We start from the raw sequence: 27,218 nt of genomic DNA on the forward strand, positions 1-27,218 counted from the left end.
GTGCGGCCTCACCAGAGCAGAGTACAGGGGGATGATCATCTCCCTGGCCCTGCTGGTTACACTATGCCTGATACAGGCCAGGATGCCGTTGGCCTTCTTGGCCACCTGGGCACACTTTTACTTAAAGAACAGATCAGTTGGAGCAAACCTACCCATCCCTGTCTGAAGCAGGGCCAAGTCACAACTGAGCACCGTTTATGAAATAGTCACTGAAGCTCTGGAAACTGAACTACTATATTTATTCAGCCTGAGGTGAAGTCTGTCCCCAGATAATTGCAAAGGGGAATGAACTTATTCCAGTAAGGTCAGTTTTAGCATTTTATCCCTTGCAAGCTCAGTTCATAGTTCCTGTTTGTTAACTGCAACTGAACTGCACACAGAGGCTTTATGCTGGGGGATCTCTCTAGGAGGTAGGATGAAACGGTGCCTGTCCCACAGAATTTACAGGAGAGGCAGTTTTTTTCACGCAGGTTAATAGCAGGGATTTTTGTTTAAGCGAAGCAATTTCTTACGTTCACTCTGCTTCTGTTAAGAAACATTCTAATTAGGTTGTTAGGGGTCATTAGGGAACATGTGAGGGGTCATTAGGGTCATTAGGGGACATGTTAGTCTGAAGCAGAGGAAAAAGAGGCATCTGGGGGGGAAAGAGCAGGGAAGTGAAGAAAGGTTTGGGCAGAGAGATGTGGCAATGAAGAGCTGCTGGGGCAAGGGGAAGTAAAAGGGGCTGACACGCAAAAACAGTGCAATATGGGGAATAAAAAGTCAAGATCAAGCATGCTGGAAGAGTGTCTCTGGCAAAGAGGGCTTGTTATGCTGCAGGCTGCTTGCAGCTGTGATCTGCACGTTGTCTACCCCAAATCTACCAGCAGTTTCTCCTGAACTGGAACCATCCACAGAGAGCCTGCCAAAACCACTTTCCTGGACACTCAGCAGAGACGCTGGTTGAGCTCCCATTAGAGAGCTGGCCTGGCTTCTGGGGATAGATCTGCTCCAGTCACACCCCTTTCATTCTCACTGCTCTTGGAGTGGCCAAGCTATTGTTTGCAGGGCCTGAATTGCAAAGCTCCATGCATGGAACTGAAACAAAAATTCCCACACCCAAAGAGCTGGGCTGTAAGCCTTCATGCCCTCAATCGTACTGGGGCTGGGAGTTTGCCACTGAGCATGTGCATGCTTATAGTCCTGCTCATAAAGCTTCAGCTGGTCTGCTGTCTGGCTTACTGAACTACAGCAGTGCCAGGACACTGCTAGGAGTCTTGGGGCATTGCTTTAAATTCAGTTTACCTTACAACATATCTGTCACCTACAGGATATGAATCCCTCCATGCTAGTACCTGTCATGCCCATTTCTGCACTTATTACCCTCTCTCTCAAATGTTTTATATTCCCTTATTTCGGAGTTAGGTCAAAGCTGTAAATGTGCACAGACCATGTGGCCAGATGCTGTCCATTCTCGTCATAGCAGAGGTTTGAGTCAGCCTAACGGCTCTGTAGCTCCATAGGCCATTCTGAGTCCAAATGTCATTATTAACATTTCCTCCGGAGAAATCCTTCAAGACACTCTGTGGTGGTTGGTTCTAGACTAACCAAGCTTGAGGGCAAATTCCTCCTCAGCCCCACGGCCTTGAGGAAGGTTTATCAGAAGCAAGAAGGCACATTTTTCTGTTGGAAGTCTGACGTGTTTTAAATAGTTACTATTCCAACAGAACATTTGGAGAGCATTATAAGTACTACCTTCCTCTTAAAAAAATCTTGCTTAGCTCTTGTGCCCCCCAGCACCTTGAGGTAGTGAGTTCCAGCTAATCTGATAAGATGACAGTAAAGTCACGTGCAGCATTCTGGGGTGTCCTCATGCTGTTGGATTGTAGAACGGGGAGTTCAGGATACCTTTTTTTTTTTTTTTTTTCCCTCTAGCTTGTTAAACATTTCTGTGACAGCTCCTTCTGTCTGTCTTCTCTCCAAGTCAAACATTATTCACTGCTGTGTCTAGAGGTAAGTCTCAGAGGCCAGTTCCTCTGGGTGGGGGCATAGCAGCAGGGATATATGCAGGTGTTCCAGGGAACTCCATTCTCTCCTTTCTCCCACTACTCCCAGTTCTCCATCACTATCACTTCTCCAGTGTTCAGCAGGATGGCAGAGCTTGCAAAAGGAGTCAAAATGATGGAGGAGTTCCTAGAGGGCTGCGGATGAATTTCTCCAGACTATTCTGATGGAGAAGCTCTTTTAGAACTTGTAGGAAGTCAAAGGGAGGAATGTCAAAGCCAGCCTCCCAGTGGGAACCCAAAAGTAGTAAGCAGCTGCACTATCCAGCCTGTCTCGGTGCAGCTCCTTGCTCCACATGGTGTGGGATGCCACGATAGACCCAGTGTGCAACAAAGCAATGTGCCACTGGAAGTCTCCATTACATGATACCGTGCTGGTGAGCCATGGCCCCACAACGACTCGGTAGGGGTCCAGTTTGACCTCATCCAACTCTCTGATGGTAGGCATTGCCCTAAGCAGCAGGACTCCTGGAGACACAAGGCAGGACTGACGGCAGCACATGCTCTCTTGGACACAAAGATCAATGCTGGCTCTCAAGAAACATCAGCCTGTGCTGAAGTGGAAGAGGAAATGGTGCCTTTTCATTAGCACACCGGAGTACTGGCATGTGCCTGCTTCTGTGCCAGCAGGTATTAACGCCCATCAGAGCATGCCAACCAGCAGGCACTGTCTAATCCTGCTGTTGTATAATGAATAAGATTATTGAACTGGAGAACTGAAGGTCAGAGAATGAGAATGAAGGTGTCTGGTGCAGAGCTGCTGTGCTCCACTGAGTTATCAGGGGACACTTCCCTTGTGCCCTGCTCACCACTCCTCCTGGGGGCCTGACCAGTGCTCTTCTTTACATCCAGATGTTCATGGTCAAGAAGGAGGCTATGAAGACCCCAGTCGTTACAGTACAGGCAAGACCAACTTCAGCTCCAGACACTTGTGTCAGCTTGTGCTATATCTGGACATAGCTGGATATGTCCCACTGGATATGTCCCACTGGTCCCACTGGTTTCAGGCTATTATTGAAAGTTAGAGATGCTGCCTGACAAAATAGATGGAAGTTTTCCAAGGGATGAACCTTCCTTCCCGTCAGTGTGTTATGGGCCTGACAGAGGCAGAAGTGGAAGGTGAATATCCAGATTATCTGCAGGTGAAAGATACCAGGAAGTGAAGGGAAAGAGGAAATGCAGGAGTAAGGTCTCAAGAAGGCGAGAAACCCAAGTTATTTCTTTGTATCAGCTCTACATTATAAACAATAGCTTCCATCCCCAGGTCTCATCTCTTTTTCCCATAGCATGCAGAACTGAGAACTCTGAAGATAAAGATCTTTCAGTTCACAGAACGAAGAAAGAGATTACTGCATTACTCTGTAGGGCCTCAGGGAAGATTTGAATGCTTAAGACTTTGGATGGACTTTGAAGGGAACTGCCCTTGAGCAGCCTTTAACTGAAAGGACTGATCTGCAGTCTGAAGCATCTGGGGAGGGGCAAACAGGGTTCTCAGGATTGTATGAAGTCCACAGAGAGCTGAACATCTAATTAATTTCTCCAAACGAAGAAGAATTCCCTATCATCTGCCTTTTTTTGAAATTATCCAGAAATAGTGGGAGGGATCCACAAGCTTGAGGCTAATGCACAACAGCTCTGTTAATCATTTATTAGTGTTTATTTGGTGCGTGTAATGTGTGTGTGGAGATGGCTCTGATGAGCTCTAAACTTCTGGTTCCCATCTGGAAACTCTTGCTGTGCCCAGACTTTGTTCAGACTTTGTTTACCGTCAATTGGCCATCTGGCCTGTCACCAGGAAATACATCAGTACAGGTATCGATCTGTACCATTGATTTTGTGCCACTTCCTCCTCTGGGAGTAAGGAGGAATTCACATGAGAATAACTCATAAAATACTGAGTTCAGCATGCCACCACGGACCCACACAAGGGTCCTCTGTCATGAGGACCTCTCCTCCCTGCCAGTGAAACTGTCTGAAGAAAATAGAGTTCAGATACGGGTATCTATTAGTAAACTGATCAGATGGGACTGCAAGGAATTAGAGGCCTGGGAGGTACAAACTCATTCATCTTGTTTAGGCCAAATGACAGGTTTTTGTTGGGCAGAGGTGCCTGGAGAATATCACGAGGGTGGCTTGCAAGAACTGTCCTGCTGAGGTCTTTGGGCAACATCCACTCAGCTTGGTTTATGGAAGCAGAAAGAACTTGAAAGAAGTAGTCTGTTCCCCAGGCCAGCTGGGTGCTGCCGCTGCTCACGTCTCCTGGGTTTCCAAGGGAAGGCTGACATTCAAACCCCTCCCTTGGAGCAGGTCGTCTCCAGCTGTCTCAGACTCCTCTGATGTGTTCTTCCTCCTTCAAAGCACCGAGCTGGCCTTGGGTCCCTCCTCCTTCATCACTATGCTGGCTGCTGCCACTGCTCCTCCTCCTTCCAGGCGCCCGGCACGGTCTCAGGGGCTCCAGCTCCTGCTTCTTGCAGCCAGCTGACTTGTCCTTTCTGAACAGCGTGAAATATCAGTGAGACACACTGGTGCTGTTGCCCCAGAACAAATAGACCTTAGAAACTCTGCCTTGTGAAGCTGCACTGAGAGAGTGAATTCCTCCTAAGGTAGAGGTGTGCACCACAAATGCAGCACAGCAACAGGTAGAAATGAATGGGATGGGGCTGTTGGCAGCAGCCGAGGAGCTTCCCTGACAGTGGGGTTTCTGTGACCCATCCATGGGCACCGTGGGCCGTGGCCAAGCAGATGGAGTCCTGCCAGCAGCAAAGGTGGCTGCCAGAGGGATGGCTGCCAGATGTTCCAGCTCTCCATGTTCCCAGCCTCCTCATTTCCAGGGAAATCAAAAGAAAAAAAAATAATAAATTTAGACATGAGGACTGAACTAGCTATCACTGGCTGCTTTGGTGTTGAATACAGATTCCTCCAGGCTCGGATGGGAAGAAGTGAGTGTGGACTTATTTTAGAAGAGTTTAGGGAAGAGGTCAGGGTTTCCTGAATGCAGAAATGAAGAAGAGACCTGCATTCACATGGGGAGCACTGCAGGCCTCTCAACTGATGGCTGGCATCAATAGACAGTCTGGGAGAAGTGCTCACCTGGGTATGGAGAACACTCATACAGGCCCTGCACTCTACATAGCCGGGAGAAATCCGATGATATATGAAGCTCAGTGTCTCAAAACATCCCTGAATTCATCTGAATGCAGATGAATATAAACTAAAAGTTGTACAAAACTGCTACAGGAAAAGACTTCTCAATTTTACACTGAGGAAAAAATAAATAAATTTGTTAGGACCTCTTGTCCCAAGAATTAAATGAACCGTTTGACCTTCCATGTCCGCTGTTTCTGAAAGCAGAACACACCTGATGGACAAAAGGAAACACCATCCTATAGGCATTTCTGTTTCCATGTTCGTTCAGTTTGTGCCACAATCCATAATCCAGTGCCACCATCCACTGTATTCTAGACCCTGACAGAGCTGTCTTGAGTGTCTTGCCACGTGGCCGTGGAGCATAACCTTTCTTCAGTTCAGAATAGATATCCTGTAACAAAATAATGTACTTAGAGGGACTGCAAATAGACGTTAAAAAAAAAAAAAAAAAAAGTAGGAGGAGCATTTTCAGGAAGGCTAAAAACAAACAGCAGCATTATGGAGACATTTATTTACAGGCTTACAAAAAAATGGGTGGAAATCTGCTAACAGGCCAGTTTTGCTGTCTCTATTGTTTTCTGCTCTAGCCTCCCTAAATTTTGCTAGTCCCTTTTCTTCAGTGGGTATGAACTGGAGGACTTGCTAACAAGTGAAACCAAACTTTTCAAACCTCCTCACCTCAAAGCTGGCTCCAAGAGCCAATGTTAGGCAGCTGGAAATTGTTTTAAATAGCTCTAAGGATGTCTAATGCCATTCATCCAGACGCAGCAAGCTTCTGAAACGGGCTGTTCTATGCTCATTTTGGAACCTGCATTCAGGCTCCAACATCTGACACGTTGGGCTGTTCTGAGCAGCTCTGCGGCTGCTGCACTGTAAGGGAGGGAAGAGGACAGAATCCAGCTCAGCCACGCAAAGCTGCAGCCTCCTCCATGGGGCCAGCCTGAGCAGGGGGGGTTGGACAAGATGACCTCTAGAGGTCACTTCCTACCTCAACCATTCTGTGAAATTGATCCTGTGATCTTTAGCCCTAGTTACACCTCAGTCCCGACCAGCTCTGTGAAAGCACACAGACCTTGCCACAGGTGTTAGCAAAGGTTCCTTGCTGACATCTCTGTTGGCATCATTTTCCTGCAGCTCACCTGGAGGTTGCCCCATGGGAAAGGTTGTGGGGATAAATTTCTGCTGCCCATATGTGCATTTGCAGCTTGTCTGTGGGCTTCCAAGCTAGCTCCCCTTCATGCTTTTCTTTTCCCAAAACCAGCACTGTTGTCTGCTACATCAAGCCCGGGGTGGCTGGCAGAGGCTGCAGCAGTGAGGTGCAAGCCAGTCTATTTGGTTTGATCAAGAACACTGAAACCCAGGTGCAGGGAGGAAGAAAAATTCCCATTTACTGCTGGGAGCCCCAGTGTCAGGACTCACATGCTAATAATAAGACTAGACAAATTACATCCTAATTTGCGTCAGGCAGATTCAATGGTTCTTGCAGCTGATAGATGTTTTTCCACTGAATTCATTGCCCTGTGGACTCAGACCCATGGACAGAGGGTGCAAACAGAAACCAGACCTTTAAATCCGACAGAGAGCTTCCCTGGGGACAGAGCTGCCTTGCAGTACCATGTGTGAGAAGGCACTCCTTCAAGAGAGAAAGGGAATAAGGGGGATGCTGGCGATGATGGGTTGTCCTCAGCAGTGGAGCAGGGGACAGAACACGAGGGCTGGGATTTGGGGCGATTCCCACCGCGCAGGAGGTGGCTCTGCAATGTGCTCCAGTTCTTCTGGGGTCCGAACAAATTTAAGGCTCGGACTCAAAAAAAAAAAAGCCCTTTTCCCCCTCCCTCACCGTTTCCCCCACTTTCTCCCCAAACTCCTGCCCTCTCCTCCTGCTTCCCCCGATGGGCAGCCAGCCCAGCTGGGGCCGGTGCGTGCCGTGCCAGGGGTCAGCGAGCCTGGCACGAGCCGGCTGTTGCATGGGCGAAACAGCACGTATGCACCGCCGCGCCGTGCCTCGTGCCTCCGGTTGCACAGCAACCCCGGGGACACATGCTCGGGTCCCAGCCAAGTGCCGGGGCCAGCCCCACCGGCACCTGGTCCTCTGCGCCCCTCCGAAAGCCGGAGGGGAGCGAGCATCTGCGATGTCAAGGAAAGGCTCAGCTGACGGCGGTGCCTCAAGTGTGGCTCGGCCAGCGCACTGCAAATGCTCTGAGTTCTTGGCAGGCCAAAACACGGGCTGCTGGGGTTATTTATTTATTTAATTTTTTGGAGGGAGGGTGGTGTTGCGGGGGGGGGGGTGAGGCTGTAGGAGAGAGAAGGTTATGATTTAAATATCCATGCTGTTGCCAACCAAAAATGTCAGGAGGGTATTGAGTTACTATTGACTTTGTGGGCCAGCGCTCCCCCCCCTCCTTCGCCCCTCTAACTCGACTTGCTCCGCTGTGTCTCTCGCTTAGCTGTAAGGGCTGCTATAAACGGAAAGCAAGCCTCACCGGCCGACACTGGAGATGTTTTATTCCCCCCTTCCCCAGCTGAACCAGCCGGCCTCCAATAGCAGGCTAGGATGGAGCCTCGTGCTGCCCCCAGCCCTCCCTCCTTCCTTCCCTCGCTCCCTCCTGCCAGACCTGCGGGCTGAATACTCCTTTTGATTCAAAGTTAATAGCGTGACCTTTTGCAAAACCAGCCTGCCTTGCAGCCATGGGTGCTGCGGGCAGTGGGCAGTGCCAGAGTGGGCCGGGGGAGCACGGATGTGCTCTGACCTTCTTCTGACTTTAACTCCGGTTTGGAGATGTTTCCCCGCCATGTCCCCTTAGCGTTTGGCCAACATCAGGTGCTTTCACTTTCAGATTGTTTCATGACTTTCAAGGGGTTCAAGCCTTTTAACCTCTTCCTCCCTCCCTGCCTGGATATTCGGGTTGAGGTATCTGCTCAGCTGGGCTCTTCAGGGGCTGAAACGAGATGAAAAGTCCACCGCCGCTGCCTGGTGTTGCCTTTCATGGAGCTCTCCAGAACAGTTCTTTCCAACAGTTGCAAGGCACACAGGGGCCATGTAAGGTAGGGTGTGGGCTCAGATATCACCCTTGACTGATCTTGAGCTACCGGTGGGGAGCAGGGATGAAGTACCCAGCTGGGATCATGTTGCCAATGGCTTAGCTGCACGGAGGGGAAGATGTTGTCTGGAAGGGTCTCCTGGCACTAGCAGATATAGGGGAGTGGGAAAGGTGAGATGAAGGCACGCTAAAAAAAGAGGAATGAAGGAGAGCAGGAGGGCCATAAGAACCTACACAGAGGTAGCTCATCTCCCTACACCCAGTGATAGTCGCAATCAAGAGCCCCAGATCTTTTGCAGCAGTCAAGCTAGCTCTGGGAACCACACAGGGCAGCACTTAGTCCTGTGAATAGGCCCATTTGTCCTACGGGATTTGAAAGCAAAGCTCTGTGCGCTGAGTTAAAGGAGGGCACGCTGGGAAAAGGATGGGCATGCTGCAAAATCAGAGGCTATACGTTAGCAAGGTCTATGCCAAAGGAAAAAAAATAATAATGAAAAGCACCGTGACCCTGCAATGACTTTGCCTGTTTAGCCTGTAGGCTTTCTTTGATTTTGCTTGTGATTTACAGTATCAACCACTTTGCTAATGTCTCTTAAATGAAGTAACCTGCAGGGATAAACTCTACAGCAAGACCTCACATGTGTGGGATCAGCAGATAGCGTGGAATGAAGCACGGAGGGTGTTCATAACTCTGGGCACTGCTGGGGAGCTGAGGCAAAGGTGAAGAGACACCCAGAAATCTTCAAATTAGACCGTGCAGAGTAAATGAGGGGGTGCAATTTGTTCTGTACCTCCTCCAATCAGTTTATCGGGGAGTTCCAGTTGTCCCAGCCCCAAATCACCACCTTACTGAGCTGAGACACCGGCAACAGCAGATTATCGTCAAACTTTCATCACCCAGGGCTGAGCATGAGCGTGAGAAATTTCAGCCCAGGAGGAAAAAAAAAACACCAAATGGTTTCAGAAGGTTGCAGAAGCCAATGAAAAGAAGTGCTTAAAATAAAAGTGCCACCTCAACTATTAAAGCAGCCAATGTATAAGTGCATCCTGGCAAAGAGGAGAGAAATTGCATGGTCTGATGTGGTCAGTGCAGGATTCCAAAAAGGCGTCCGACTAAGTACACCATCAAATGGAGACTTATCCTTGTTCCAGGGGGATATTGAATCGCAGCACTGTGAATCAGAAAGCCATTGGGTTGCCTATTGATTTAAAGGATGCCTTTTTGTCAGCAGCTCTTCTGCTTACAGTTTGCAGCCCTAACAGTCAAGCAGGCTGGATTGTGACCTGCATCTCCTACGAGGAGGTAGAGGTGACTTTATGCCACCCCTGCAGTGTCCCTGGTGCCTTACTTGCCCCGTGTTCTGGACTGAGGGATGACACAGGGGTCTGATCAACACCGCTACGAGACAAAGTGGTGCCAGGTACATAGGATCATACAGCTCTGTAGGGGCAGCCCAGGGCAGATCCTGGCATGCCTATACCTCCCAAACTCCCCCTTATTTGCTCACACTGCACATCCAGGATAGCAGTGTATGTTGCAAGAAGCTAACTCATGGCAGCCCCTTCTACTCCATCTCTTGGAGTGTTCCCCGGTTTTTACAGCCTGATTGCACAAGCAAGATACAGTGGCCAGAGGTGGAGCCGTGCTGATTTTAAGTCCCAAGCTGTTATGTCTGCTCATTACTCTCTGGTACTTCTGACATGCCTGCCGCCTCTTTCTGTTATGTTTTCCCATGTCTGGAAAACCATTTCTCTTCCCTTCAACAAATCATCTCCTTCCAATTTCTCTAAATGGCCTGCTTCTTTTGTCTTTCCTTTCATCACCATCCTCCTCTGTGTGACATGGTCAGCTCCCTCCATCATGTCTGATCTCGCCTTGCTTGCTGGCATCTGCAAAATCGATATGGAAAGCTCCTTGGGAAAAGAGGTCCATCTTACATGCTGTTTGTCTAGCATCAAATACACCTCTCGTGCTGTATCAGTAATAAACAGGCATTGGTCGAATGCAGGCGAGAGCACACCCTCTGGCTACTGCCGCTTCCCTGACAGTTCTCCAGCTTCCCCCGAAGGAGTCATCCGAGGATGTGTGAGATGTGATAGATGGCTAGCTGGCAGTGGTACAGCCACCACTCTGGGGAAGCTGCTCTGCAGGGGATGGGCTGTAAAGCTGAGTCACGGTTACAAGGAAGATGTTGAATTTCCCTTGCTGCATCACTGTGTAACAGGACCAAGATCTTTAGTGGCTGTTCTTTATTACTTTGCTGCATCAGACTAAGGGAAAATTCTGGCTTTGATGAGTTGCCAAGTCCTTGCTGAATTATAATAACTACTAGAAACACCAGCAAGAGTGATTTAAGAAAGAGCAGGAATAGAAATATGTGCATATTAGGTCCTTAGCAATTTCAGCTGGCACTGACTGTGGCCGCTGGATATAAAGGGCCGCAAGGCAGGGGAAAGGGACGAGTTCTGCTTACAGAGGGTGTCTGTGCCCTGCAAACCACAGGGCTGTGCCCTAGGGAGGCAGCCAGCCTTAAGGGAGAGCTGGGAGCGGGCTGCGGGCCCTTGCCCTCAGGGAGATGTCACGGCCCCTTTGTAGAGGGAGAATTGCTGGATGTGGTCTGGGGGAGCAGCAGCGGGACCCCCAGTGCTCCCAGTTGGACAGTGCCTGCCTCCCTCCTGGATCCTGCACAGACACTGAACCACAGCCCCACAGGCTCAGGGCCAAGACTGGCCCTTTCCAGCTTCCAGTGTCTGCCTCAAGGACAAGCCAAGGCAAGTCGTGTATGATTTCAGGATGCTGCACGTGGCAAGGCTAATGTTGGAAGGCTGGGTGTTCACCTCTGTGCAGAACAACAAAAAAAAACACACACCAACAAAACAAAATAACAACAACAAAACACCCAAGCCCAGACATCCTTCCCTGCCAAGAACCGTGTTTTTCTTACTGGTGCCATGCAGGGGGGTGGCTACTCTGAGAGTCAACCCAGTGCCAGCTGCAGGACCAAATAAGAAGCCGCTTGCTACCGCAGCATGGCATCCATGTGCAGCCCGAGATCGTGTCTAATGACAGCTGGATGTCGGGTTGGCGCAGGGACACAACTGATCCTGTTGTGTTAGACTGAGCATCTTCACAGGATCAATCTCCTCCCACAGAGAAAGGTACTTGAAGAGTGCCAGAAGCATCAGGGACTGATGTTTGGGGAATGAATTTTCTCATCTGGAACCCTGTTACGTTGATGTAGCTGCAAGAAACATCTCATTTAGCATTGTACTATTGAAGCTAGGCATATAATCTCTTTTACATGAAACACAAGCAAGAGGCACATCTCAGAAGGCAATCTTATGTAAGAACATCTCATGGTGGTTGTGCAGTACTGTGGCTAAGTACCAGAGGGCACTTGGGTCAAGATAGAGTGTGTTTTACATCAGTTGTAATTCTGGGTCCTAGCACTGCAAGAGTAATCCAGACACTTAATGTTTCCAATTCATGCAAAGAAAGCTTTTCTGAGCCTCATACAGCACTCAGTCTGTCCGTCCAACATATTCCTTTTGCTAATGTGTGTCTGCTCAGCAGCCAAAAGAAAAGCAAAATACATTTGTAGGGAGGATGGGGGGCAGAAGGGAGAAATGTTATGAAATAAAAGATCAGAGGATCAAGAGCACTTTTGAGGCTCAAACATGCCACACACAAGCTCTGGGCCTGTGGTCAGCCGGAAAACATCAGTTTAAAATTCCACAATAGCCCTGGTATTTAATCCTTCTAATGCAAATTCCCCCCACCCCAGTCCTAGATCGGCACTACTACTGTGGTGGCACAACCCGAGCCTTTAAGCCCTTTTGAAGTATGCAAGAGTCCCTGTTTCTCAGCAGGAGGGCTGGGAAGCTATGTCAACAATGTCAAAAATGTTCCTGTGATTACTGTACCTTTCTGAGCAGAAACCAGGAGAGAAAGCAATTAATGCCTCCTAATCTTGCTCATAAATAAAACTTGTTCTCCGTTGAAGCGTCATCCCTGTAGCCCCCTAATTAGAACGGCTGTCTGTCACTTCCAGGCCTGCACCAGTGCGAGGAAGGACACCCGTTATATCCCTCTGCCCAACACAGGGGTTAGATGTAGACTTCTGCAAGAGAAGCCATGTCTGAAAGAGTTGCAAGCAGCACCATGCACTTTTGTGATATTCGTCATGGTTCGGTTCCCAAAGCTGCCAGGTGTCTCAGGGCCTTGGGGTCCGTCACAGGACTTAGGGCCTTGGAGTCCTGGCCAACCCCTGTGCCGAGCAGCTCTCATCCAAGACGTACAAGGGGTGAGGTGAGGGGAAGAAGCCGGAAGGCGCAGGTGTTGACACACGATGGTGATGAGAGCTGCAGACCACTCCAAGTCAGACCGAGGGAGAGGCACAGTGTGTATCGGCGGGTAGTCCGGCCTTATCAGCAGGTGCAGTGTGTGCCAAGTATTTCTACCAGCCCCCCCTGCGCAAGCTGGGGGACTTCCTATCAGCATCAGGAGCAAGACTGCCGAGAGCTGGGAGCGGTGCTCGCAGAGCAGCTCTCAGAGGGCCTCCAAGCGTGTCTGGATCACGGCCTCTCTAGGCCTTGAAACACGGGTGCTTAGTCCTGAGGTGTTCTGGGGGTCTTCCCCAGGGGCTGCAGGAGGAGCCGTCTGCTCCAGAGCAGGGGGAAAGCCTCTGCTCTTGGGTGAGGCATCTCCGCTAGAGACCAGATTGGGCCAGAGGAGAGCTCAAACTTTGGCTCACAGCCCCACATCAGAAGTGCGTTGGTAAAGACCATGCGTGTGCATAGAGAGGGAAACAAGTGTGGGTATACAGGCTGAGGTGCACCATACAGGAGGGGCAGGGGAAATGCAAAGATGGTTGTGTCTTCTGAAAGTGTGGGCTGGCTGGACATAGCTGGTGGGGTCATGGCAGGGGAGAGAGAAATATCTCAAGAGAGAGCAAACAGGGAGGTGGTGGGATGAACATGGGACAGCAGAAAGGATGATGGTGGTGGCATGTGTAGGATGAGATGAATTCATCCTACAGCTGAGTTCAGCCCAGGAAAGCAGATCTGTACTTTGCAAGGTCCATGCATGTGGGAAGCTTGGGGTAGAAAGGAGCAAAGGAAGGGATGGGAAGGCTGGAGAGGAGCCACCCACAGTGGCTATGGTGCTGGTGGAGGTGGTGGTCCCCACCTGTGGGATGTCCAAGCAACTGCAGGACAGGCCTCACAGGTCTGCGTGACAGACCAAGGAAGACAAAGTCTCATCTGCATCTTTTTGGTCAACAACAACACCAAAACGAGCCACTGAAGTGCAACCCATCTCCCAGAGCCTTGTCCAAGACCTGAGCTCACCCACTGCTCCCCAGCTCCAGCACTTGCACAGCCACATGGAAGCCAGCCCAGATGGGAGAGTAGGGCTTGAGGCACTGCTTTCTCCATGCCAAAACGGTGCTGCCAAGCCATTCCTGTGGTTGTACACTACCTTTGCTGAGCCCAAAATGCCTTGTAGGGAGGAGCACAGCCTTACTGGGAGCACTGACACCTGGTCCCCCCTCACCCTCCCCACAGACCACCACTGAGGAGCTGTGGGACCCACCTGCAGCCAAGCACATGAGCCTGCAAGAGGCGTTGGTCCTGTTTAACTTCAGTAACATAAAAATCCTACCCCTAATTGAGTGGGGGGAAAGCATTTCAGATCCCACACCACCCTGCGAGGCTTGCTCGCCCTCTGTGGAGTGGGGAGCTGGGGCCTCAGGAATTTGTGATATAGCATTTCTCCCCCCTGTTGACTGCGCAGGACTGCGATGAAGCCAGGCTTGGCACTACCGTCCCCATCAGCAACTCTGCTAAGAGGAATTTGAGTTTTTATGACCACTGATAAGATTAAACTCTTTGCTGCAGCTGGTCGAGGCAGACGGCTTCGGGCCGCATAAAGCCACTGCTGCAGGGGCAGAGCTGAGACAGTTTGGTTGCTCTCCTTGGGAATTCCCACACTTGCAAATGTTTGGATTTTGTGTCAGCCGCAGTCTTAACTCCACACTTGCTGGTGCATGAAAGGCCTAGACCTGTGGATGTAAAGGGCACCCCTCCAGCATGGGATTCTCCCCACTTCCTCGCTGAGATCTCCTGGAAGCCGGAGCATCCCTCCACAATCACTCTGGACACTAGCTCTTAGACAAGTGTGTCCAATAAACTACATTTTATTCTATCCTAAACCCTAGTTTTGCCTTTCTCTCTGTTTTGCTCTTAGGTGTAACTGCTAATGCAATGACTGGACTCTGGCAGATGCATGCCAAGAGAGCACTGATTTACTTCTCCTTGGTGAGAGATGTGTACAGACCCCGAAAAGTATAGATCAGCCTTCCTTTGCCATAATCAGTTGTCATCTCATCCTACACGTGCCACCATCATCATCCTTCCTGTTCAAGTCCAGGCTGGATGGGGCTTTGAGCAACCTGGTCTGATGGGAGGTGTCCCTGCCCGTGGCAGGGGGGGTGGAACCGGGTGATCTTTAAGGTCCCTTCCAACCCAAACCATTCTGTGATTCTATGGTTCAAATACCTACCTTGTCCTCACAGCCCACCTGTGGAGCAGCCCATGGCCTCATTGGAGGAGGACAGAGGGGAAGGAGAAGTGCTGTGTCAAGCTCATGCATCCCTCTGAGAATCCGGCTCTTTCCTCACTGCGGGGTGCTGGGTGCTCAAGAACCAAATCGGGCTAGCTGAGGTCCCTCGTGCCCTTTCAGCCTGTGCCAAGGAGGTAAGGTATCCAGGGACAGGTGGGCAGCACTGCTTCCATTTTAAGAGAATTATTCACACTAAGCCCAGCCTGCGGCTGCTTGCTGAGATTCCAGCCTGCCTGGCAAGCTGTAGGTAAGGCACGTCCTTTCCACCGCAGCACCTCGTGAAATCAGGCCATGCTGTTAGTTGCCTTTGCAGGCAGGAGGATCAGAGAAGTCATGTTTGCCTTTGCAGATCGTGGCCCAAGTGACTTGGCCCAGGCATTGCGGGGAGGCAGTAGCATAGCAAGGAGCTGACCCAGGCTTGCCTGTGCCTGGGGCAGGGCTGTAATCCTGTAATCCCTGTCCGTGCCCCTCTGTGGCTCTGGTGACACCTCCGAGAGGCTGCAGGTGAACTGAGAACCTTGGTGCTACATCCTGCCTGCAGAGAGCTTCAGAAAGTCAGAAGCAGCGGGTGCAATAAATGAAGGGAATAAATAAAATGAAATATTGGCAGAGCAAGATGTGAGAACAGGGGCTGCCCTGTGTCAAATAAAAAGGATAGGTGTCAGAATATCTTGCTCCCAGCCTCCTTGGTATTAGTCCCACCTGCACAGGTGACAATCAGGACACAACCCCATGACGTTTGGATTTTACATCATTTAAAATGAGCATTCTTGGAAACGATGTGCAAAGCAGAGTCATGTTTCTGGCCTGCTCTTTGCCGTGCAGGTCTGTTAGTCCAGGCTACAATGCTGTCTCCGTCCTGCGACAGGACTGCTCTGATCCCTAGCTGGGTGTTTAGGTGCTGCACGGAGCATTCCCCATCACACAAAGTGTTGGTGCTGACGTTGAGCCTGGAGATGGGGTCACACTACAACCTGACGGGCTTCAGCGACGTCATATTTCTGTGGGGCTGCCACCAGCAGAGGTCCTGAAATACCAGTTTTAATTAAAAGCTGTGTTTTCCATTGTGCTGCACAGCTCGTGCATGCTGACTACTGCTCTTTCACCTCACTAGGGCTAAGTCCACTCTCTTTAAAAATATGTCATGTGTCAGTCAGACAGAGCCCATGGGGGCTACAGCACTCACAAGCCAGAACTTGGCTAAATCAGAGAAATGTGCAGGAGACAAATGGAAGAGGACAGAGGACAGTGGGGGCAGTGAGAGCAGGGGGGGAGCTGAGTGGAAACAAAGAGAAAAAGGAGATCTTGGAGGCAAGTGGGGGAAATGAAAGAAAAAAAAAAAAAAAAGGAGGTAGGCAAATATCTGTGGTAAAGAAACACCAGATGTCTTCCTTGGGATCTGCATATTTTAGGCATTGACTATGCCCAGAGCTCTCCTCCTGCCTCTTGTGAACATCGATCCATGTAGAAAAGCCCAAGGAGGAGACAAAAAGAACTGTTATATTTGCTACAGATGGGAGAAGTAGATAAATAAAAAGTTTGTAGACTTACCTGAAATCTCTCAAAGACTATTGGGTGGAACTGGCCTTCCAGTCAAGACCTTCTCCCAGCCTTTCTGACTAGAAGTTCCCAGGTTTACCAAAACATTTTGCAATCACTGATCTCCCTCCAGAGCCCAAGCTGCTCCTGATGTCCAAAACCACTCTTTCCAATGCAAGGCTGTCCCTCCTTAACAGCCTGTGTGCGACCATGGTGCTTCCTGCCCTTTCTCTCTCCGCAGCCATGACTCCTCTGGGATTTGTCCCTCCTGGTGAGTTGGCACCATGGTCACTGAGGTTGCTGCAGGAAGGCAGCTAGCAGCAGCCAGTAAACTCAGTGAAGCATGGCCCATATCTAGCAGGATCTGAAGGGCTGGTGATGGAGGAAAAACAGTCCCTTTCTCATTGTGCCAAATCCAGTCTCCGGGTCTGGCTTGCCACTGCCTATCTGGAGGACTTTTTACAGAGGTGTGGTGGCTTGCAAGTGTTCCCTGTAGCCCTCCCGGTGTGGTTTACCACTCCAAGGACCATCATCTGCCCCAGAGAGCTTTGTTGGTGGTGCACCGGCGTGATGGCAGGATGGAGGAGGCTGGGGTCATTCGGACAACACTTGGTGCCCTGTGAGAGTGGTGGCCGTGACCCTGGGGAGGAGGCCACAAGCCCTGGTTGCCTGCTTGCCCTCTCGCTGCTCAGGGAAGGAAAAGGTAGGGCTGTGCCGCCTTATCTCCCATCACCTGTAGATGGCTCTTTCATACTCCGGTAAGGCTGGAGCAAAGCTGCCTCAGCCCAGCGCTCCTAAAAAGCTGCCAGTGATACCACTCCAGTGGCCTCCAAGAAGGAGGAAAGGGGAGGAAAATGACCCCCCTGTAACACCCAAAAATATGTTTGGCTCACGTGGAAGCAGTAGGAAAGCTTAAATCCTGTGCCTGCCCTTTCTTCCGACTCCCCAAACCTAAAACGAGCAGATGCCCGGCTTTCCCGTGAGGACGTCACGGAAGCAGAGCTGCTGGATGTGACCTCACGCTCTTGCCCTCCTGCCTGACAGCAGGACAGGGCTGCCAGGACACATGACTGCGGTAACACAAGATGACAGCTATTTGCCCCGACTATATTAAGAACATTTCACAGGCTCCGGCTCTTGGTCCTCGCTGGGATCTGGTGTCAGCAGTTTTGAAAACACTCCTCTCTCCAACAGCAGTGGAAATTTGTAGGCTCCCCGTGAGACCCAGCACCCACAGGAGTGCCCAGAGTGCCAGAACAAGCTAAACATAGCACTGCTAATTTTGGAGAGGTTAGGTGATCAGATAAGGAGAGATGGGGCAGGAGGATAGGGAGAGAGTCAGCGGATCTAGTAATGTTAGGCAGGGATTAAGTGGGAAGAGATTGTTAAAGGGTCTTGCTAATGGGCTCCAAAAGGAGCAGAGCTATTCAGCATCATTAGCTGCCTGCAGAAACCTGCTTCTCCCGCAGAGTTCCCAACACTGCTTTGTGAGCCAGCTCCCAACACATGCAGAGTACATCCACCTCTGATATCACATAAGCAGGCGGGATCCTGCATGGAGGAACCGCTCAATGCAGTGGGTTAAGTGACTGTTGCCACTGAGAACAAAATTCACTGTACAAGTGAGTGGGAAATGTCTTAGGATGTTTGCACTAAATGTCTAACTCTGCTGAAGTTCACACGACATCCCACAGCTCTGCTGGTGCAGTGTTCCTCAGCTGAGGAAGGACAAAGTCATCTGTTTTAGCTTAACCTACGGCTAAAACTGGTTTGCATTCAATGGACTAACTTTGCACTGAAAGAGATGAAGGAGAGCTCACATGGACTAATCATCAGCCAGCAGGCACTGACTGGCAGCTAGACTGAGAAATACATTCACTGGCTTCATTTAGGACTACAAAAGAGCGTTTGCCTTTCTCCAGATCAAATCTGTCACTGGAAGAGTCTACATGAGCTCCTGAGTCTCATACATATGGTCTGTCACTGGAGACTGTCGTGTGTTGGCTGGGTGCAGCAATGGATCCCGTGCATCAGCATCTCACCAATGTTGGGTGGAGGGTGCAGGTCTCATCTCTGCCACCCAACGCAGGTGACTTCTCACTACCTGCAGGTGAGGAGTCTGGCCATGGCTCGGTCCTGTGGCTCAGGCCATGTGTTGGAGCTCATGAAGCTATTACAACCTGCTGCACTTCAGGATACCACAATTAAAGCAACAGAGCAAGTGAGGAAATAGAAAAATTAAATCATCTTCATCAGGTGGGCACTGCCCCCTTTTTAATCCTAAACTCACTGATTCAGTGACTGAAGAGGCAATATTTCTGCTAACAGAAACAGCTGTGATGGCTGTCTAAGACATGGGGGCTCTTGCCCCCCAGATCAGCTGCAAATCCACAGCTTTTCATCTTGTTCCCTTAGCTTGCTCCTGGGCCAAGAGAGACTTCCCCAGCAGTATCTGCTGGGAGAGGAGAGGTTTGTAAGCCATCTGGCTTCTAACTGACTCAAGTACCAACTGAGCTCATGCTCTGGGCATGCCAGAAAGCAGCTTTCTTTGAACAAAAGGGGAAAGGGGGGGGGAGAGGGAAGCCCTCCCCAGGAGCTTCCACTCTGTGGAGAATTCCCAAATGGCCTCCCGCTTTCACATGATTTGGGCATTCGGCGTGAGGACAAGTGAGCCCTGACAGAGCCCTGTCGCATGCTTCAGAGACAAAAATAAGTACTGGCTTCATTTCCATGTTCCCTTATCACTAACCCCCTGGCTTCAGCCTAGCATTGGCCACTGAATAGCTCACTGTGCCAAGACTCTGGACTTAAGAAAGAAAAAATGTTGAAGAGCTGGGCAATGATGTTACCGTGTCTCACTAAGCCACCACAGATGGGATAAAACCTCATGAGACCCTCTGACTAGGGCTTGGTGGCTGCTAGCACAAAGCATGCAATTTCTATTATGTTAATCTGCAATTATTGTGCAATTGGAAGCCTACATTAGTGTAGCTGGGCATCATGTCACTATGCAGATAACTGATGAATGAATGTTAAAGAAGTAAGGAGAAGAGCAATCTGCCCTTGTGCACAATTCTTGTGCTAACCAGATTATTGTATGGTGTTGTTAGATGCTATACCCAAACTCTATTATTCCTAGGTCCCTTCTGAGAATCACAGAATCACAGAATTGAAGGTGTTGGAAGGGACCTTGAAAGATCATCGGGTCCAACCCCCCTGCCAAAGCAGGCTCCTTAGAGCAGGCTGCCCAGGTAGGCGTCCAGACATGCCTTGAATATCTCCAGAGAAGGAGACTCCACAACCTCCCCTGGCAGCCTGTTCCAGTGCTCCGTCACCCTCACTGTGAAGAAGTTCTTTTGCATGTTGGTGCGGAACTTCCTGTGCTCTATCTTATGGCCATTGCCCCTTGTCCTATCCCCACAAACCACTGAAAAGAGGTTGGCCAAATCCATCTCCCACACCTCAGGTATTTATACACATTGACGAGATCAAATGAGAAGAACCTTACTTTCTCGTGAAATGGAAAACAAAGACCACAAAGTGAAACTCTGTTCCCATGCATAGGAAATCATGAGTTGCATGGCAAAACCCCCTTTTTGTGCCCTTTCTAAATCTACTCTGCAACGGTTGGATAAAATATAAAAGTCAGTTTGGGATGCTCAGTAACAAAGAGCTGTCTTTTGTGCAGTTTTGGGAAGGCAAAGCTCCAACCGTTTGGTCCTGCAATCAGCTGACTCTTCGCAGGCTGTGATTGTCTTACTACTTTTAAAGGTTTCTATCCGAGCATCCAGAACAGAATGTAACTTCGACTCCTTTTCCTCAGACTCTGACTCACTTATGGGCCCTTACCACCCCGTTTCACTCATCAGGGCTACAGTGGCAAAGGTTAGAAGCTTAAGGTCTTTAAAGACTCAGCCCCCAATTTAGACTGAGAACAAACATTTCTCTCTGATGCAGAACTGGATGTTCCCTGTATGACTCCTCTACATAAAGCTCCAGTAACAGAGCTCTCAAATCTAGCCAAACCTTTCAAGCATGTCCTGCCAATGCTCTTCCCCGCTTTCCCTGCTGGAGAAAGGACTGGGCCTGGGGTTAGGAAGACTGGCCAGTGTTTTTGCGGTTTTACCTAGGTCATTTATTCATGCAAAATTAATTTAAAAATTAATTAATTAAACAAACAAACAAACAAAGCAACCTTTTTCTCTAGCTCCAAGGAGAGCATGGTTTGAACTTAGTGCCTTCAGAGAGACAGTTGAACTCCAGGAGTGAGTTAGGCTGAATCTTCTTATTCACATGGTTGCTTCTCAAACAAACAAACAAACAAACAAACAAACAAAAATCTATCCAAAGGGAGGCTATTACCATATCTCCAGGTACACAAATTTTGCAGCCTGAGATTTAAAAGATATCCTCAGAGACACCTGCTTCTAATCCCACATTCCCATAGGTATTTTCCCTTAAGTTAAACTCCCGTGCTTCCTGCGGTTTGTTTTTAAATATGCCCCATGATAAGGCTTTCCATTCCTCTGCTACATGTAAGCATATGATCATTTTGTGCCAAGTCTTCCCATGTGGTTGGCAGCAGTGGGGCAGTGCAGGCAAAGAACAGCACCAAGCAGATAAGTTTATTGCAGCAGCTCTGGCTGGATGATGCTCGCTGCAGGGAGAGAAGGCAGATTGTTCAGCATTTATGCACAGGTGTGATTTCTGTGCTCAGGTGTCTGTGCTCAGGGCTCTGCAAATGTTCACATACCTGCCTGCTTTCCATTTTTTTCCTAGCGTGAATGTGGTTTTGGTGCATGGGAAGGCCTGTGCCTGGAAGTTTGTACATGTGGCAGCAGAACCTTGAGTGTGCTTGTCTCAGCTCATGACAAAGAATCAAGTTTGATTAAAGCTCTTCTTAACATTTGAGAGCACATTTTCCTGGATATGTTAAACTGTGGTCAAACATCATCCACATGCTTTGCAATGGTCTCATTAGAAACAAGTCAGAAATGATGAAAGTTTTGAGCTAGAGTGAGGGTGTGTCAGGCCTTTGGATCTGGGTGTGTAAACAAGGGCACAACAGATTTTGCGAGTATAAACTCTGCAGACCTATAAGACTAAACTCCTGTGACATATTTATGTTTCCTCATACACAAATCACATTGACTCTCACACTCCCCTATCACGCGGAGTCACCGGACTTCAAACGAAGCGGAGGAGGCAGCTGGATTCACTAAACAACATCTTGGGCACTGTGAACGTGTGCCAGATAATAAGGGGAGAATCGCAATTAAAATGTCAAACTGTATCACATTTCCATAACAAAGTCAGAGAGGATTTCCCTCTCTGTGCCTTTCCTTTCTGTTTAACTTGTTTAGGGAGCTGAGACTGCTCTTTCCATGCTGTGGTTTTCAACCCCTGCAAGACATATGAAGTATATTGTTCTTGCAATATTTGCTTCCTTCATGAGATAATTTGTTGAATACTTGAGCAAAACTGTGTAACAGAAGGAGCTGAAGCTGTCTCAGAGGAAACTATTTAAATCTTCCTGCTCAGCACGAAGCCTTCTTACAGAGCTCTGCTCTTTGCTCTGCACTAATAATACCCCCACTTTGTTCTCAGGATCTTGGAGGGCTTTCCAACTCTGCTACGCTCTTATAAGGTATATAATGCTGATTTGTGCATGTGGCAGCTAAGCAAAATTTTAATGTGAAATCCAGGGTTACGTAGACAAACACTCTAGGTTATGGCAAAGGTTCTCTTCAACCTTAGCACACTGACTCCAGGCAAAAGCTTGAAGCCATGCTAGGCTTGCCCAAAGACCCAGATAAAAATGGGAACTATGGGGAACTTCAGGTGTTTGGCAGTGATAAGAACTGCTTTGGACCTAAAAATAAATGTCTCTATCAAGCGTCCCTCTCCAACTCACCTGGAAATCATGCGGTGACTTGCCAGAGAGGGAAGAATTGAAGAACTAGATCCTAAAAAATAAAGAAGAATTTCAACAAGGACCAAATACCTACTCGGGCAAAAAATGCTTCCCAGACAGATTTTACTGCAAGTTCTTGATTGAGTGGCCATTTACACAGAGTCTTGAGGCTATTAGTGCTATGAGCTTTATCAAATGTCGTTTAGTGCTTGCTGTAACATTTAACATGCAACTGGGAACCAAGATGGAGGCTGGTTCCCTTAGCAGCTGGCTCTTGTCCCCTTGAAGAATATCTCTAGCTCCGAGCTAGCCCTTCCCAACCTCCATAAACACATCCCCTGCTTTTATACACTGTAATAAAGGAGGCCTTGCTCTGTTTTGCCTGGCCGTGGCTGCCCTGGCCTTGCACAGGCACATCCAGCAGCTGGGTGTGAGCTTGAACTCCGGGATTCCTGCCGCGGCACCATCTGTGGAGGAAAGGGTGTGGAAACAGATGCTGCCGGATGATGTCTGAAGCCACCCGAGCTGCTTCCCAGCTAGGAGACCCCGGGCAGACAGCAGCCCATGCTCCCAGGCATCCCAAAGGCTGTTGACCTGCTGAGCAGAGCACCACTGAAGAGGGGTCAGTGTGGTTTTTCTTCCTCATTGAGCAAAACTGGAAGGAGGCTGCAGGCCTTTACTTGGTAGAAGGCTGTGGAGTCCCTCTGGGGGTGACATAGCTCCAGGACCTAGCGACTTCTCCTTCTATGGCCCCTCTGAAAACCTTCCCCTACCTGTCACCGAGGGAACAAAGCACATGGAAGGAAAATGGCCTGCTGAGGAAGAGGAACCGAGTCTCTCCATGCTGTTTGTATGGATATCCTGCTGTCGAGAAACCTTTTGGGCATCTTGTGAACTCAGCTACTCAGCCGAAAGGGAGAGGAAGTGGTTAAAATGGATGTGAGCCCCTCTGTTCTGCTTTCATTCCAGTGTTGCAATGAACTTACTTTAAAAATCAATAAGCTCTGTGTAAAATACACTTAAACAAGCAACTCTGCTCCATTCTCACCTTCTCTGTTTCTCCCTCCACCTTCCCTGTACACACCACCTCTCTGTCTTGTGCCATCTATTCTGGCTTTCCACCTCTCACTAAAGCAATTCAGTATCACCCCCATTTTTATGGAGTTTCTTCACTGAGTTCAGCCACCTGTTCACAGATAACTGTCTCTCAAGGGCCACTTCTTTTTGCAAATTATGAACTCAAGGCATCTCCTGAAGGGCCCCACAACTACCCGTAAAGAGTTGGTGACTGTAACTCTCAGAGCAGACCTGTGGATGCTGAGGGGACAGAACCCCTTGCCCTGCATGTTGCACGTTCCCATGCTCACGTCTGACCACATATCAATAACCACACAGCTGGAGCAGCCCAGGAGCTGGCTGGCGTGACAGGACGTGCTTCTTCAGCAGGACCCGAATCCCACGCCAGGCTTGTCCCTTCCTCCCCTCTGCAGCTGTGAGGCTCGCAGCCCCTCCAGCTGAAGTTACACCTTCCTCCTTTCAAAGCCAGGTCACACCAAAACCTCCCGCTTAGCTTCTGCTGGTGGCTGCATCTCCCCGCATCACTCCCGGCCAGGACATCTGTTATACTGTGTCCTGCAGTACCTCGTGAGTCATCTCCATTCTCCCGCATAACTGCAGGCACAGAAATGCTGGGCTGTGAATTGGCTGGTTTGGGCCGGTGAGCATCACAGAGAGATGCGTCACTCCCCTCCCGTGGGAAGCTCCTATAACCTCTAACAGAAAAACATTACCCTGTCTGTGCCTGACAATTGCTCAGGCAGGTGGCGTGTGCTGGCCCTGCTGCTCCTTGCGCTGAACTCAATCATTTTACAGTTACCTTGTGTTCCACCCATCTGTTAGCTCCATCCACCTTTTGGTTGCCTCCAGTCAAGCATTTCTGGACTTCATTTTGTACTTCGCCTTTCACCACATCCCAAGCTCTATCCCTACCCTCAGAACAAACGAGCAATTCCCATTGCTCTTGCACCCAGAGCTGGGCTCTTCCCACAGCGGTGCCCCATGAGCTTGTCCCTGCCTGAGCAATGTCATTTCCAAGCTGCACGGAGCTGGTGGCAGAGGTGGGAACTCCAGCCCGACCTCCCCTGTCCTGCTGTGGGTTCAAGAAGGGTGCTCACCCCCTGAGCATCCAAGCACCCTTGAGGTCCTGAATGCAGGAGGTGGAGGCCATGCCGTCCCCGCATGTCTGCAGACACCCAGGCTGGCTCTGCAGCTCAAGGTCACCCAGGGAAGCTGGAGGAAAGGAGGCAACTGGACCCAGGCCACCGAGGTGCCAGGGTAGCACCGCTGCCACTCTGCGGGTGAAATATTTCCCACCATCTGTGCCGTCTTCCTAGAAACAGGGAGGTAACTCCTGCCCTAGCTGGCTGCCAGACACTGACTTTTCTCTGCTCTCGTTTCTCATGGAGTCAATGCAGAGAAGGACGGCTCCGAGGCCTCCCTGGACCGCACGCCGGTCTCCCAGGAGACCTCGGCACCATTCTGGATAAAGGCTTTGTTCGCTCGTCTCTGCCCCCGAGAGAGGGCCAGGGCCTCTCTGCTGCAGGTGAAACTCCAGAGCTGCTGCCAGTCACTCCTGCTGGGGCACCAGTGCTCCCCAGAGCCACCAGTGCCCACCTGGCCAGAGCCCACTGGGGCTGGGCCGTCAGGAGCCGTATCTCCCCGACACACAGCACCTTGGCTGGACACATCCCTGGAGCATGCACCTCCACTCCCCACCTGCAGTCACTGTCCTAGAGTTGTGGAAAGGTGCTCAAAAAGCTTCTTTTTGGAAAAAAAAAAAAAAAAAAAAAAGGAAAAAGAGGCATAGAGAAAGAATATCCCTCTTGTTTACTTCATTCTTCAGCAGGTAACCTTGTGATTCTGTGCTATTTTGGTGCCGACATTCCTGGGAGCTTACCGTAATGAGAAGCAAACACCACAAACGAAAATAACAGCGTGAACCTAAGCACTAGTCCTGGATTCCCACCTAGAGATTGACTCATCTCCGAGGGCCGCTTTGAGATTCAGCATGACCCATGAGGAATTAATAGGGTGCTAGTGAGGAAGAGACGGACAAACGGGCTTCAAACGGTGCGAAAGGCTGCAAATCCCGCATGCCGTTCCCCCTGGCGTGGTCCCTCTTAGCCTGATGTTAAGCCTGCTGCAAAGCAAGACTGCACGCTATGTCCAAAAGCATGATCCTGCCCTGCAGGTTTTAACTTTCCAATGCTTTGCATGGCATCACCTTTAGCCGCATGCTGCAGCAGCCACTTCAGTTACGTTGCCGCAGTCGTGTAGTGGCAGGGAGTGAAGACACCAAGAAAACACACCGAGGAGCAGCAGGCATGTGGTACAAAGGTACAGCCCTCCTGTGAGACCTTATACCCTACCTGGTCCATCAGCAGTTGTCTCCCAGATGTCCCCCACCCCTATAGCTTTTGCTAACAGGATTTGCTCTCCCTTCGGACCTATGGTAATAATAACACACTTCAGTAGGGTCAGTCTAGACGGAAACCTGTCTGCAGCCTCTGAGCCTGAATTGTGCCAATATCTGGATGTTGCTTTGGGAGAGGGCAGCCCCTGCACAAGATTTTCTGTTACAAAACGAGCCCTGCCATGGTTATAGGGAAAGGAAGATGTATTTCTTCCCTTGTGAAACTTGGTGACATTGGGCCGAGCACAAAGCAGAGGCAGACTTTCTCTTTAACGTCCATCCTGGAAAATGCTGTGCCGCATCCAGCCTCCAGCCCTGTCGCCTCTCCGCGATGCAGTTATATAATGCAACCCGAGCTGCCAAGGGACTTGGTCTGAATTCACCTGATTAAATTATTAGCCTCATGTCCTGGCAAAAATTTCACCAGGCCGCCTCACAAGCTGGATAAATCTAGCACCAGGTTTCAGGTGTCGGAGCAACAGGAAAGCATCGCCTGCGTTGGAGCGTCCGGTCCCGCAGCGGAAGAGCCCTAAGCCCGTGGGACTGCAAGAGCGCACGTTGCTGCTGCCTGTCAATGCTGCTGCCACCAGCCTCGTGCAATGTCACCTGTCCCCAGGGCTGCCAGGCCCCCCATGTCCTGCAGGCTGGCCCCTCGCATGTTGTAGGGACCCTGTGCTCAGCTCATGCCTTTGGATGTGGCTGCATTCCCCGGGGCACAGCGGGTGCTGGGAAATGTCTCAGATTAGAAACTGGCTCTTGGGTGCCTGTGAAGCTTTGGATACCACGCGGCTGCTTTGGAGAAGCTCCAGGGGTATTGCAAGAGTGGAGGACTCATAGTGGCCTTCCCAACGAAGATGGAGCAGGCAATGGCACGGAGGATTTGATGGGAACATCCCCAGGAAAAGTCCTTCTCTGTTCAGAGGTTCCCTCTGTGAAGCCTGCTCCCAAAGACAGTCCTGGGAAGTGGTCAAGGGGAGCCGAGCAGGCTTCATGCCATCGCCTGGCTGCCCCTCCTACTCTGCTGGATCACCTAGTAATGCTGGTGGGAGCATTAGGTCATAACCCAGCAAACCAGAACTGCCAGAAATCAGGGGGGCAATCTGTGCCGGGCAGACTTTACAAAGCTGGCTTCAATCTCTGTGTGCCCACGAGGATGGATCCATGTCTGAAAGCTTCATCTAATGCAAAAGGACATTTAGAAGGAAGCAGCCCAGGGTAATACAATTGCTGTTGATCGCCCACAGGTGTGACAGGGCTGCAGTGTAGCTGAATATATCCTGAAGACAGGAAATACATTTTCTGACTAAGAGATACCTGGAGGTTTGCCTGCGATGAGCTTTGTATTCATTTCACTTGCTCTAAGTGTACTCACTGGAGACAGATGTGCTGTTTTGTAAAAGGTTTTCCAGCTCCCAAGCAACCCAATGACTGAGTGCACTAG

Source organism: Anser cygnoides, chromosome 3 (assembly GCF_040182565.1).
Source record: "Anser cygnoides isolate HZ-2024a breed goose chromosome 3, Taihu_goose_T2T_genome, whole genome shotgun sequence".
NCBI lineage: Eukaryota > Metazoa > Chordata > Aves > Anseriformes > Anatidae > Anser > Anser cygnoides.